At 42.6% G+C, this 11,894-nt stretch overlaps 1 pseudogene; it reads right to left on the bottom strand.

Annotated features, from left to right (window-relative positions):
- Positions 1 to 900: 900 nt before the first annotated feature.
- On the bottom strand, positions 901 to 2,171 carry LOC135519645 (leukocyte elastase inhibitor-like; annotated as a pseudogene).
- Between the last annotated feature and the right edge of the window lie 9,723 nt (positions 2,172 to 11,894).

The following is an 11,894-nucleotide window of genomic DNA, read 5'->3' as shown; positions in this document are numbered from 1 at the left end:
AATGAGAGCTTTCACACTACAGAGCCGAACCAAACCAAGCTTGGCCTGGTTATGGATCCACCATAGTTGCTGGAACTAGGCGGGAAAGGATCATGCGAAAAGAAAATAACTGTGCCAGCACAGGTCGGATCTTGTTTGCACGCTTGCGTGAAAAAGCAGTGCTTGGATCAGTGATGTCACTGTTGGAATTTTCCCTCTGTCCAAGCTGTAGTTTTTTCAGAATGGTGGTGTTCCTTTGTTAATTTTATGGTTTCCACTAGTTACCACAGCCACAAAGTCAAAATGGGCTATATCTGATTTTATGGATGATTTCTGATTTTATAATGCATGTTTCTGTAGGTTGCCTAACCTTTTGTCGTTTTTTTTCAGACACAAATTACAAACAAAAAAATATTCCACTCAAGATTACGCAGACATTATTATACAATTTTAAAACGAGACTTTGGTCCCGATTCAATCAAATCATCTTTAGCCGAAATCCCCATAGCTGATGTTTTGACAGTGTAAGAGGTGGGACTATTTTAGAGCTGTCAAATCCACAAGCGGCTCCCAGCATTATACCTTAAAGCAGACATGGCCATTGGTTGCACCGAGTCGTTTTAAGAGAAATCCCATACAGCTGAGATAACAAGTCTAGAATGTGAAATTGTGTATACACCTTGATTAAGTTGATAGAAATCCTCATGATCACATTTAATGATTTTCAATTTGAGCGTTTCTACGTGACGGGTGTGGCTTCGTGACAATGATAACAAGAGCAGCTCTTCACCGATTTGACATCTCCAACACAGTTCCACCTCTTACACCGCCAAAACATCAGCTATGCGGGTTTTGGCTATCGCTGGTTAGTGCTTGATCTGATTGAATCTAGGCCTTCATCTTTGCCGGAACTCTCAACCTCTAACACGTATAGTCCCAGAAGTTGATCATGCAGCTGAACAAATTACACAAGATTTTACTTCTGGGTTAACCGAGATTACATACATGAACATAATTATTACAAATTACAACATTGTTGACAAGCACTTCAAAGTCCAATGGTACGAACTTTGGAATTCGTAACATATCTTCTTTTTTTCCCCAGGACGTAACGTCAAACGAATTGGATGACGTTGCACACAATTGGGCAAAATCTTTGGGACCGTTTATACAAAACCTGCAACAGAAGAGGCTGCTCTGACTACTTTTGTGGCGGATGAAGAACAGAAAGTGTGGTTGGCTTTGAAGGTACGTTTAACATGCTTTCTTAACATTACTGATCGGGGACACAGCCTTATGGCAGCAGCCTCTGCGCTTTCCTCATTCACCTCTACAAAGGCCTTGTGCACCACCTCAGACAACTCCATGTTGAGAAATTGCTCCTGAGCCCTTCAAATGAGGCCATCATGCCCATGCTGACCAGAACGGCTTTCAGGTTGCAGGCCTTCTCCATCTTCAGTCTGGACAAGTGCATATGTCCCACGTGGGCCAGGTCCATGCAACAAAGTTATCATAACGTGAACTCCCTCACCAGCTCCTCCAGCCCAGTTTGTCCTCTATCTCTTCCGAGAACCATGCTCAGATTGCTCCAGAATCTGGCAGTTGACCTCAGGGATTAAGGTCAAGCAGAACATGCTCTCCTGATACACAAATGTTCTCTCACCTTGAACTGAGCTTCTCTGCTGGATCTCTTCATGAACTGCTTTCCTCACTTGCCCTTGAAATAAATGACATTCACCAACAGGTTTTGGTTGTTGACAGCTCCCTTTTGCAACCGGTCCTGGAGTTTTCCCTCTGTCTTTTTATCCACCCAGTTGTTAATGTTAACCCTAGGCGCCTCTGCATTGGACTCGAAGTCGACAGACTCTAACCTGGCACCGTAGTACTTCCTAGTTTCACAGAGAAAAGCTTTTGAAAAGGCTTTGCCAGGTTCAGTGCATGGGGGTAGTGTGTACGGGGCCCAGACAGGAGTTTTCTGAACACCTCAGCTTTGTGGAGGGGCAGGGCCTCTAACATCCGTGTGGCAGTATTGCTCCTGGCCCCACTATTGGCCCCTGACCCCTCCAAACAGGCAGTTGGCCAGGAGGCTCAAGTGTGTATGGGGTTTGTCTTTGTTCAGCTCAGACAGGAGTTTTTTTTAACCCATCGTGGATGTCACCCTCAGCTTTGTGGAGGTGCAGCGCCTCTGACATCTGTGTAGCAATATTGCCCTTGGCCTCAAGGAATACTTTAGCCAAAGCAGAGGAGAATTGTATTTATTATGGATCCCCATTGCAGCTACTCTTCCTGGGGTCCAGCAAAATTAAGGCTGTTTATACAATTTAAAAACATTACAATACATTCACAGACTGTGTGACCTCAGGCCCCTACTCCACAACTGCCACATATATACAGTACAAAATCCATGTGTACGTGTGTGTATAGTGTGTATGTCATCATGTGTATGCATGTGTCTGTGCCTATGTTTGTGTTGCTTCACAGTCCCCGCTGTTCCATAAAGTGTTTTTTTAAATCTAATTTTACTGCTTGCATGAGTTACTTGATGTGGAATAAAGTTCCATGTAGACATGGCTCTATGTACTACTGTGTGCCTTCCATAGTCTGTTCTGGACTTGGGGACTGTGAAGAGACCTCTTGTGGCTTGTTTTGTGGGGTATGCATGGGTGTCTGAGCTGTGTGCCAGTAGTTCAAACAGACAGCTCGGGGGCATTCAACATGTCAATACCTCTCATAAATACAAGCAGTGATGAAGTCAATCTTTCCTCCACTTTGAGCCAGGAGAGATTGACATGCATATGATTAATATTAGCTCTCTATGTACACCCAAGGGCCAGCAGCCTTGTTGACAGTGCTGTCAAGAAGGTAGAGCAGCACCTTACCTTCTCTCCATCTTAGCTATTGTTGTATCAATATGTTTTGACCATGACAGCTTATAAATCCAAGGTAACTCCAAAAAGTTTAGTCACCTCAATTTCCATATTTATTTATTACAAGATTTAGTTGAGGTTTAGGGTTTAGTGATCCCAAATACAATGCCATTAGTTTTAGAAATATTTAGGACTAATTTATTCCTTGCCACCCATTCTGAAACTAACTGCAACTCTTTGTTAAGTGTTGCAGTCATTTCAGTCGCTGTAGTAGCTGACATGTATAGTGTTGAGTCATCCGCATACATAGACACACTGGCCTTACTCAAAGCCAGTGCCAATTCATTAGTAAAGATTGACGGATCACCACCTCAAGCTGAACCTCGGCAAGACGGAGCTGCTCTTCCTCCCGGGGAAGGACTGCCCGTTCCATGATCTCGCCATCACGGTTGACAACTCCATTGTGTCCTCCTCCCAGAGCGCTAAGAACCTTGGCGTGATCCTGGACAACACCCTGTCGTTCTCAACTAACATCAAGGCGGTGGCCCGTTCCTGTAGGTTCATGCTCTACAACATCCGCAGAGTACGACCCTGCCTCACACAGGAAGCGGCGCAGGTCCTAATCCAGGCACTTGTCATCTCCCGTCTGGATTACTGCAACTCGTTGTTGGCTGGGCTCCCAGCCTGTGCCATTAAACCCCTACAACTCATCCAGAACGCCGCAGCCCGTCTGGTGTTCAACCTTCCCAAGTTCTCTCACGTCACCCCGCTCCTCCGCTCTCTCCACTGGCTTCCAGTTGAAGCTCGCATCCACTACAAGACCATGGTGCTTGCCTACGGAGCTGTGAGGGGAACGGCACCGCAGTACCTCCAGGCTCTGATCAGGCCCTACACCCAAACAAGGGCACTGCGTTCATCCACCTCTGGCCTGCTCGCCTCCCTACCACTGAGGAAGTACAGTTCCCGCTCAGCCCAGTCAAAACTGTTCGCTGCTCTGGCCCCCCAATGGTGGAACAAACTCCCTCACGATGCCAGGACAGCGGAGTCAATCACCACCTTCCGGAGACACCTGAAACCCCACCTCTTCAAGGAATACCTAGGATAGGATAAAGCAATCCTTCTCACCCCCCCCTTAAATGATTTAGATGCACTATTGTAAAGTGGCTGTTCCACTGGATGTCATAAGGTGAATTCACCAATTTGTAAGTCGCTCTGGATAAGAGCGTCTGCCAAATGACTTAAATGTAAATGTAAATGATTGAAAAAAGTAGTGGGCCTAAACAGCTGCCTTGGGGAATTCCTGATTCTACCTGGATTATGTTGGAGAGGCTTCCGTTAAAGAACACCCTCTGTGTTCTGTTAGACAGGTAACTAACTCTTTATCCACAATATAGCAGGGGGTGTAACACAAGTTTAGCCAACAGCAGACTATGATCTATAATGTGAAAAGACGCACTGAAGTCTAACAAAACAGCCTCCACAATCTTTTGTCATCAATTTCTCTCAGCCAATCATCAGTCATTTGTGTAAGTGCTGTGCTGTGCTTGTTGAATGTCTTTCTCTATAAGCATGCTGAACATTTGTTGTCATTTGTTTACTGTGAAATATCATTGTATCTGGTCAAATACCATTTTCCCCCAAAGTTTACGAATGGTTGGTAACAGGCTGATAGATCAAATCAAAAGTATTTGTCACATACACATGGTTAGCAGATGTTAATGCGAGTGTAGCAAGATGCTTGTGCTTCTAGTTCTGACAATGCAGTAATAACCAACGAGTAATCTAACCTAACAATTCCAAAACTACTACCTTATACACACAAGTGTAAAGGGATAAAGAATATGTACATAAAGATATATGAATGAGTGATGGTAAAGAACTGCATAGGCAAGATGCAGTAGATGGTATCGAGTACAGTTTATACATATGAGATGAGTAATGTAGGGTATGTAAACAAAGTGGCATAGTTTAACCTCTTACACCAATGGTGGCGCTATTTCATTTTTGGAAGAAAAACGTTCCCGTTTTAAACAAGATATTTTGTCACAAAAAGATGCTCGACTATGCATATAATTGCTACTGTTCGAAAGAAAACACTCTGACGTGTCCAGAAATACAAATATCTTCTCTGTGCGTGCCCTTTAACGTGAGCTTCAGGCAAAACCAAGATGACTTGGCATCCAGGAAATGACAAGGATTTTTGAGGCTCTGTCTTTCATGATCTCCTTATATGTAATCCTTCTCACCCCCCCCCTCCCCCTTAATGATTTAGATGCACTATTGTAAAGTGGCTGTTCCACTGGATGTCAGAAGGTGAATTCACCAATTTGTAAGTCGCTCTGGATAAGAGCGTCTGCTAAATGACTTAAATGTAAAATGTAAATATGGCTGTGAACGCAAGAGGAATGAGTCTGCCCTTTCTGTCGTTTCCCCAAGGTGTCTGCAGCATTGTGACGTATTTGTAGGCAGATCATTGGAAGATTGACCATAAGAGGCCACATTTACCACGTGTCCGCCCGGTGTCCTGCGCCGAAATTGGTGCGCAAAAGTCACCTGCCAGTATTTTTCCATGGGGCACAGAGAGAGAAGCAAGCTTCCACGAACTGCATGTCAATGAAGAGATATGTGAAAAAACACCTTGAGGATTGATTCCAAACAACGTTTGCCATGTTTCGGTCGATATTATGTAGTTAATCCGGAAAAAGTTTCACGTTGTAGGTGACTGCATTTTCGGTTTGTTTCGGTAGCCAGGCGCAATGTAGAAAACGGAACGATTTCTCCTACACACAGACGCTTTCAGGAAACACTGCGCATCTGGTATGTGGCTGGGAGTCTCCTCATTGAAAACATCAGAAGCTCTTCAAAGGTAAATGATTTTATTTATTTGGTTATCTGGCTTTTGTGAAAATGTTGCGTGCTACATGCTACACAAAATGCTATGCTAGCTTTGCATACTCTTACACAAATTAGTCAATTTCTATGGTTCAAAAGCATATTTTGAAAATCTGAGATGACAGTGTTGTTAAGAAAAGGCTAAGCTTGAGAGCAAACGCATTATTTTAATTTTATTTGCGATTTTCAGAAATCGTTAACGTTGCGTTATGCTAATGAGCCTGAGGCTTAGTCACAATCCCGGATCCGGGATGGGGAGTTTCAAGAGTTAAAGTGGCTAGTGATACATGTATTACATAAAGATGCAGTAGATGATATAGGGTACAGTATATACATATACATATGAGATTAGTAATGTAGGGTATATAAACATTATATTAAGTAGCATTGTTTAAAGTGGTCGGATATTTAGGCAAGTAAAGGGGGCTTTACTATCCTTAGATAGCAGAATGACTTTTGCTTCCGTCCAAGCCTGGGGGCACACACATTCTATTCTAGTGGACTTAAATAGGAAAATGTGGCAAATGGGACGCTATTAACCTCAATAATTTTCCATCCAAGTTGTCAGAAGGCGGTGGCTTGTCATTGTTGATAGACCATTGTTTTCACCTCCTCCACACTAAGTTTACGGAATTTAAAATTACAATGCTTGTCTTTCATAATACTGGTCAGATATACTTGGATGTGTAGTGTCAGCATTTGTTGCTGGCATGTCATGCCTACGTTAGCTAGTCTTGCCAATGAAAAAATCATTAAAGTAGTTGGCAATATCCGTTGGTTTTGTGATGAGTGAGCCATCTGATTCAATGAATGATGGAGCTGAGCTTGCCTTTTTCCCCAGAATTTCATTTAAGGTGCACCAAAGCTCTTTACTATCATTCTTTATTTCATATATCTTTGTTTTATAGTGTAGTTTATTTTTATTTTTGTTCAGATGATTTCTCAATTTGCAATAAGTTTGACAATCGGTTGTGCCGCCAGACTTATTTGCCATTCCTTTTGCCTCATCCCTCGCAACCATACAATTTTTCAATTCCTCATCAATCCATGGGGATTTAAGTTTTTACAGTCATTTTCTTAATGGGTGCGTGCTTATTAGCAACTGGAATAAGCAATTTCATAAATATGTCAAGTGCAGCGTCTGGTTGCTCCCACAGACCAACAAATGTTATTTACATCATCAACATATGAATCACTACAAAACGTATTGTATGACCTGTTATACACTATATTAGGCCCAGCCTTTGGAACTTTGGTATTCCAAGATATGGCTACTATATTATGATCACTACATCCTATAGATTTGGATACTGATTTCAGGCACATTTCTGCAGCATTAGTAAAGCTGTGATCAATACATGTTGATGATTTAATTCCTGTGCTGTTTGTAACTACCCTGGTAGGTTGACTGATAATCTGAACCAGGTTTCAGGCACTGGTTACAGTTTGAAGCTTTTTCTTGAGTGGGCAGCTTGATGAAAGCCAGTCAATATTTAAATCACCCATAAAATACTGCAACTCGCTGTTGGCTGGGCTCCCTGCCTGTGCCATTAAACCCCTACAACTCATCCAGAACGCCGCAGCCCGTCTGGTGTTCAACCTTCCCAAGTTCTCTCACGTCACCCCGCTCCTCCGCTCTCTCCACTGGCTTCCAGTTGAAGCTCGCATCCGCTACAAGACCATGGTGCTTGCCTACGGAGCTGTGAGGGGAACGGCACCGCAGTACCTCCAGGCTCTGATCAGGCCCTACACCCAAACAAGGGCACTGCGTTCATCCACCTCTGGCCTGCTCGCCTCCCTACCACTGAGGAAGTACAGTTCCCGCTCAGCCCAGTCAAAACTGTTCGCTGCTCTGGCCCCCCAATGGTGGAACAAACTCCCTCACGATGCCAGGACAGCGGAGTCAATCACCACCTTCCGGAGACACCTGAAACCCCACCTCTTCAAGGAATACCTAGGATAGGATAAAGCAATCCTTCTCACCCCCCCCCTTAAATGATTTAGATGCACTATTGTAAAGTGGCTGTTCCACTGATGTCAGAAGGTGAATTCACCCGTTTGTAAGTCGCTCTGGATAAGAGCGTCTGCTAAATGACTTAAATGTTAAATGTTAATGTTAAATGTTAATGTTAAATATACTTCTCTGTTGATATCACATACATTATCAAGCATTTCACAAATCTTATCCAGTTACTGACTGTTAGCACTTGGTGGTCTATAGCAGCTTCACACCAGCATGGCCTTTAGGTGAGGCAGATGAACCTGTAGCCATATTACTTCAACAGTATTTAACATGAGATCCTCTTTAATCTTTACAGGAATGTGGTTCTGAATATTAACAGAGGAGAGAAGATGTTTCCTTCGCTGTTCCTCTCGCTGATCTTCTTGAAGAGATTCAGGGAGGAGGTGTTGTTTGACAGAGAGATGCCATCGTAACTGTTGTGAGAGATGGGGAAGAACTGAAAATGAACTGATGTGAGATTTCTGGAGCAGGATGTGGTCTCAAAGGTGAGGAGGAAATGCATTCAGGTCAAAAGTACAAGTGAGCCAATCTTTTTTTTTTCCCGAAGCAAAGCCGACCACTGGTGTGCATGGCCAAAGAGCTCTATTTTCATGACATTGAACAAATGTAAACGCCTGGAGTTTGCTTAACAGCATTGGCACTTGGATTGGAACCAGTCCATCAGAGCAGACAAAGGACATATGGAGAAAATGGTCTAAGATCCCTCTTAATGTATTCTCCAATCTCATAAAGCATTTTTAGAAAAAGGTTAAGTGTTGTTATTCTAACAAGGGGATAAAATAATATCATTGTTTAAAAAAAATGTAGCATACAACACAGCTCAGTATTTGTATTATTTATTTTATGTAGTCTTATTTTGCTCATCTTTAGCGAGAGAGAGAGAGAGAGGGATTCAACCTAACCCGCCTGAGGGAGGCTTCACCATGACTGTCGTCATTATGTGGCTTTGTGTCCTCTGATTACCTGGCTTTGATTTGGAAGGAGGGCAGACTGGGTGGAACAACAATGCATGTTTACGGTGTAAAAACAGACAAATTGCTAACGTCATGTTTTTATTATTATTTTATCCATTTTAGGCGTGTGAATCAAAGGATAACATGTATAACCACCCCCTCCTTCTTTTCAGCACCATATGCTTTTATCTTGACAACTAGGATCATAAGAGACATTGAACCATTAAAAGGCTGCTAATGTTTCTGTTGAGGAGACAGCCAGTGAGCGCTTCCCAAATTGCACCCTATTCGCTATATAGTGCACTACTTTTGACCAGTGCTCGGATCAAAACTGGTGCACTATGTAGGGGATAAGGTGCTATTTGGGACAGAGCCAATGAAATGAAGGCATGTGAGATGGCCATGCTGAGGGATGAGCAGTGCTTTATACTCCGTGAACAGGGCCAGCAATTAGCCTGAATAATTACTCACTGAAGGGGAGACATGCTTCGCTCCACTGATCAGCAAAGTTCACGCAAAGTTATAATTAACAATAACTTGTTTACAAATGAACGCACACAAACATTTGTGTACTTAAGAGCGCACAGTGTAGTTAGCTCAGATGCATCTGAGTGAGGTTGAAAAACAACAATGTCAAATGGTGGAATTATGGGAGCTGGTGGAGTTATGGGGGCTGGTGAGCCTTTGTCACAGTTATCTGTCTAGAGGGAGCGAGAGAATCATCCCACTGGGCACGAACATCTCGTTTTGATTTACATTTGGTTGAGTTGTCAACTAAGGTGAATTCAACGTGAAATCAACAAAACATTTCACCATGTCATTGGATTTAGGTTAAAAGTTGGGTGAAAAAAATACTAAATTCCCCTAGGTTTATGACTTGTTTTCAAATCCAATCAGTTTCCCACGTGGATTCCCACGTCATCACAATGATGTGGAAACAACGTTGATTCAACCAGTTTTTTCCCAGTATTTCACTAAAATGTAATCATTTGAAACCTTTGCTTACATTTGTATACGATCATGTCTTTCTATTATATGTAGGAATACTTAGGAACAGATATCCAAAATTAAAATAACTTGGAGCTGAATTCTGTAAAATGTAAATTGGGGAACACTGCTGTAGGCTATGTACCTTGGACACACAATGATCTATTGTATATATGCCCAAGGTACATAGCCTGCGGCAGGGAAAGTATTTTTTCCCTTGAATTTTCCATAGCTTTATTCTAAAATTGCTGAAATAAATAAAATCCTCAGCAATGTACATACAATACCCCATAATGACAAATCGAAAATAGGTTTTTAGAAATTTTTGCAAATGTTTTAAAAATATAAAACATAAATTCAGACCCTTTGCTATGAGATTAGAAATTGAGCTCAGTTGCATCCTGTTTCCATTGATCATCCTTGAGATGATTCTACAACTTGATTGGAGTCCACCTGTGGTCAATTCAATTGATTTGACATGATTTAGAAAGGCACACACCTGTCTATATATGGTCCCACAGTTGACAGTGCATGTCAGAACAAAAACCAAGCCATGGGGTCGAAGGAATTGTCCGTAGAGCACAAAGTCAGGACTGTGTCAAGGCACAGATCTGGAGAAGGGTACCAAAACATTTCTGCAGCATTGAAGGTCCCCAAGAACACTGGCCTCCATCATTCTTCAATGGAAAAAGTTTGGAACTACCAAGACTCTTCCTAGAGCTGGCTGCCTGGCCAAACTGTGCAATCGGAGGGCCTTGGTCAGGGAGGGGCCTTGACCAAGAAGCCGATGGTCACTCTGACAGAACTCCAGAGTTCCTCTGTGGAGATGGGAGAACTTTTCAGAAGGACAACCATCTCTGCAGCACTCCACTAATCAGGCGTTTATGGTAGAGCGGCCAGATGGAAGCCACTCCTCAGTAAAAGGCACATGACAGCCCACTTGGAGTTTGCCTAAAGGCACCTAAAGACTCTGACAATGAGAAACAAGATTCTCTGGTCTGATGAAACCAAGATTGAACTCTTTGACCTGAATTGCCAAGCATCATGTCAGGATGAAACCTGGCACCATCCCTATGGTGAAGCATGTTAGTGGCAGCATCATGCTTGGGGATGTTTTTCAGCTGCAGGGACTGGGAGACTAATCAAGAAAAAGATTAGCGGAGCAATGTATCCTTGATGAAAACCTGCTCAGGACCTCAGACTGGTGCACCGTCCAACAGGACAAATACCCTAAGCACACAGCCAAGACAATGCATGAGTGGCTTCGGGACAAGTCTCTGAATGTCCTTGAGTGACCCAGTCAGAGCCCGGACATGAACCCGATAGAACATCTCTGGAGAGACCTGAAAATAGCTGTGTTGCGACACTTCACATCCAACCTGACAGAGCCTGAGAGGATCTGCAGAGAAGAATGGGAGAGACTCCCAGAATACAGGTGTGCCAAGCTTGTAGCGTCATACCCAAGAAGACTCAATGCTGTAATCGCTGCCAAAGGTTCTTCAAAAAGTCCTGAGTAAAGGGTCTGAATACTTATGTAAATGTGATATTATTATGCAAAATGTCTAAAAACCTGTTTTTGCTTTGTCATTAATGGCGTATTGTGTGTAGATTGATGAGGGGAAAACAATTGAATCAATTTTAGAATAAGGCTGTAACTTAACAAAATGTGGAAAATGGTCAAGGGGTCAAAATTCTTTCCAAAGGCACTATATACACTAACTGACTAATAGAGGGTGCTATGTTGAAGCCACCGTTCCTCCATCTTGGCACTCCCCCATCATTGTAGAAAATATTTAGGAAGATATTGAAATGCATTTATTAATGACTACATTTGTTTTTGCCACATTCTATTAGACACTTTTAAATTATATATATATATATATATATATGTGTGTGTGTGTGTATTTTTTATTTAACTAGGCAAGTCCGTTAAGAACAAATTCTTATTTACAATGACTTGTTCGGAAGTAGAACGACAGATTTTTACCTTGTAAGCACGGGAATTGGATCTGGCAACCTTTCGGTTACTGGCCCAATGCTCTAACCACGAGGCTACCTGCCAACCCGGAATATATAAACCCTGCAAAAAAGGAAACGTCCCTTTTTCAGGACCCTGTCTTTCAAAGATAATTCATAAAAATCCAAATAACTTCACAGATCTTCATTGTAAAGGGTTTAAACACTTTTTCCCAT

This window comes from Oncorhynchus masou, chromosome 29, assembly GCF_036934945.1.
Source record: "Oncorhynchus masou masou isolate Uvic2021 chromosome 29, UVic_Omas_1.1, whole genome shotgun sequence".
In the NCBI taxonomy this organism is placed as follows: Eukaryota; Metazoa; Chordata; class Actinopteri; order Salmoniformes; family Salmonidae; genus Oncorhynchus; species Oncorhynchus masou.
This window is presented reverse-complemented; position numbering and strand designations above follow the sequence as displayed.